The sequence below is a fragment of the Nycticebus coucang genome, chromosome 8, assembly GCF_027406575.1.
Source record: "Nycticebus coucang isolate mNycCou1 chromosome 8, mNycCou1.pri, whole genome shotgun sequence".
In the NCBI taxonomy this organism is placed as follows: Eukaryota; Metazoa; Chordata; class Mammalia; order Primates; family Lorisidae; genus Nycticebus; species Nycticebus coucang.
Window position 1 is genome coordinate 73088519 of NC_069787.1, and position 3342 is coordinate 73091860.

A 3342-nucleotide genomic window follows, 5' to 3' on the forward strand; every position below is an offset into this window, starting at 1 on the left:
AAAAGCCTTTTTCTCATAATATCCTTTGATACATGTTTTGTTGCAATTGTATTCAACTTTTCATAATAATAAAAATGACACATATATTTTGCATGATTTTTTAGTAACCAGTTCCATATCTATTATGTATCATTAGCTTTTCCCTTTAGTCATTATTTGTCAAGACAAAAGATGACAAATTATAATTTAATGAGGTATTTCAATTCATATTCTTTTTTGGCCTTAAGGTCGTCTAAAAGTAGCTGACATTTATTGAGCACTTAATATTTTCCAAGCTCTATATGAAGCACTGTCACGTGCATTATATATGTATATTTTTTTCTAAATAGCCTAAGGAAATATATACTATTATTATCATCATTTCAAAAGCTAGTGAGATGAAATTTAGAAAAATTAAGTATCGTGCCCTGCATTACATAGCCAGTAGTGGGGCCTGAGATTTGAGCGTTGGCTATGCAGCCTCCTACCAGGATTCTTACCCATCGTGTTACAGTGCTCTTTGCCAGTGAATCACTGTACCTCCATGTACATGCTGAGGACAATTACATGATTGTATCCAAGATAGAACTCTTTCTAATCATATAATATGAATGTTCACACTATTCCTTACAGAAGTATTTGTATGAATATTTATTCTATAAATATTAATAATATTTTAGGTCTGAGATTAGCAATGAAGAAAAGGTGCTATCCTCTTTTAGCAACCACTGGGAAAATTGCAGGTAGTCTGGAGGCTTTTTATGCTTTAAAAACACAGTGACTGTTACTTTCTTTTGTCATACTGAGTAAAAAGTAAGTCAGGTAAGAAAAGGATAAGCAAAAGATGAGACAATTCTTAAAAAAAAGAGTCATGGGTTTTGTACTTCCGATTTCAAGGATACTCTAAGTATCAATTTAAAAACCTACTTGACATTCTTCTATTATTCTAACATTTAAACATTCCAATTTTCTTCCCAAGCCTGGTCAGATGGCATTAGACTCTTGATTATAAGATCAGAGCTCATTTAACTCTACTATAGCTTTGTAAAAGGAATTATATCATCTGAAAATAAGCTGGAGATTCAGTATGGGGAGACTTTGAGAGCTGGTTTAGGAGGAAAATATCCAAAAATGTCGACTACTTCAGAATTTTTACTTGGGCCCATTTTCCAAGAAAAATAGTTGGGCTCCAAAATGTGAGCATAGATTTCACAGTTGCTCTGTCGTATGAGATCCACAGAGGTTTTGTGGTTAAAACCACAGAAACGGAATTCTTGCCTGAATAGATTCCCAGTGATTTTCTTCAGTCATATAATTTACTGGCCTTTAACAAAGCTACAAATGCTCTGCCTGCCTTGCGAGAATCTGGTCCTTTTCTCCAAGTCATTAGCTTGATTGAAGATTTCCAGTTTTTTTTAACTGATTTCCTGGGGTTACCAGGGTATCAGCCAATGTGATGTTTGTGTAGTAAGTGCATGTGACTCCAAGTGTGCCTTTTACTTCTCTTCCTCAGCTAGTGAGGAATCCTGATATCCCATGGGTGCCTGGCTAGTTAATTTGAAATTGGTAGACTTGTTAAAATTGCAGAACACATTTAATCCTCTAACTGACCAAGTAAGGATTATTTTCTTACACTTTTTGCATCACTATGAGTTTTTTATGGCTGCAGTAACCAATTACCACAAACTTGAGGACTAAAACAATTTGTACAATAAACGCGTATTCTCTTATAGTTCGAAAGGTTTGAAGTCTGAAATGAACTTTGCTGAGCTGAAATTAAGGTATTGGTAAGGCTGTGCTGCCTTACAAGGCTCTGAAGGGGAATCCATTTCTTTGCCTTTTTTATATAGAGCCACATGCATCACATATCCTGGCTCATAGGCCCTTCCTTCATATTCAAGGCCAGCAGAATAGCATCTTCAATTCTGTCTCTGCTCCATCTTCATACCATCTTTTCTATGTACAATCACAAATCTCTTATTGCTTCCTACTTGTAAGGTCACCTGTAATTTCATTTAAGAACCCACCTGGATAATGCAGGATAATCCCCTATCTAAAGATCTTTAACTTAATCATATCTGCAAGATTTCTTTTGCCATATAATTAACACTCACAGGTTCTGCTGAGGGATTAGGTCCTGGGCATCCTAGTGAACTGTTATTCAGCTTACCATGAGCATAGTGTCCAGTGACTCAAAGGCAAATTTCCGAGCCATTAAGTTAAGTATAGGGGGCTTCTTGAAATGAATGAGGCTTATCATGAGGGAGATAATGTGAAAGAGATTCTTTGAGTGATGGAGGATAGAAACAGATACCCCATGGCAATTCAAACTTACTGAAACTCACAAACACAAGTTTGATTTTTCTGAAACCTAAGATTTTTTTCTTTTATTTCTGACTTTCTGAAAAATCACTTTTGTTGTTGTTTTTGTTGGTTTTTTTGAGACATTGTCACTCTGTTGCCTGGGCTAGAACACCATGGCATCAGCCTCACTCACAGCAACCTCAGACACCTGAGTTTAAGTGGTCCTTCTGCCTCAGCCTCTCAAGTAGCTTTGACTATAGGCATCCACCACAACACCTGGCTAATTTTTTTTATTTTAGTAGACAGGGTCATGCTCTTGCTCGGAGCTGAAGGGATCCTCCCACCTTAGCTTCCCAGAGTGCTAGGATTATAGGTGTGAGCCACCACATCTGGCTGAAACCACTGTTTTTCACTCCTAAGTTGAAGTAGATAGTAACTATACCCTTGGTAACTACTAAAGAACATATTTTAAAAGAAAATGCAAATACAAGGTTACTACAAATATTTAATTTACTGCAACAGTGAATGAAAAAAATAATTTCTAGGTATCCAGAATAGCCTTTTCAACCCACTTAGAGTATGAAATAGCAAAAAGTAATATTCAAGATATTCACGTAATACAATAATATAACTTTTAAGTCAAATATTTAACATACTATACACTTTTTTGTCTAAGAAAGATAATGATGTGCTTGCTTCGGCAGCACATATACTAAAATTGGAATGATACAGAGAAGATTAGCATGGCCTCTGCGCAAGGATGATCAACTCTAACCGAGCTTCTCCAAGACACATTGTGATGAACCTGTCCAAAGTCAAGACAAAAGAAACGATTCTGCAAGCTGCCAGGAGTAAGCGCCAGTTGACCTACAGGGGCAAATCCATCAGAGTGACTGCAGACTTCTCTAATGAAACTTTCCAAGCAAGAAGACAATGGTCATCTACCTTTAATCTACTTAAACAGAACAATTTACAGCCCAGAATTCTGTACCCTGCTAAGCTAAGCTTTAAAATTGACGGAAAAATCAAATCATTTACGGATATACAAACATTGAGGAA

General features: G+C 36.2%; 1 non-coding gene across 1 annotated transcript; it reads left to right on the plus strand.

Moving 5' to 3' along the window:
- The first annotated feature begins 2971 nt into the window (after nt 1-2971).
- On the plus strand, nt 2972-3079 carry LOC128592921 (U6 spliceosomal RNA). Its single transcript, XR_008382131.1, has one exon. It is a non-coding gene; the product is annotated as a U6 spliceosomal RNA (small nuclear RNA).
- Nucleotides 3080-3342: the final 263 nt, after the last annotated feature.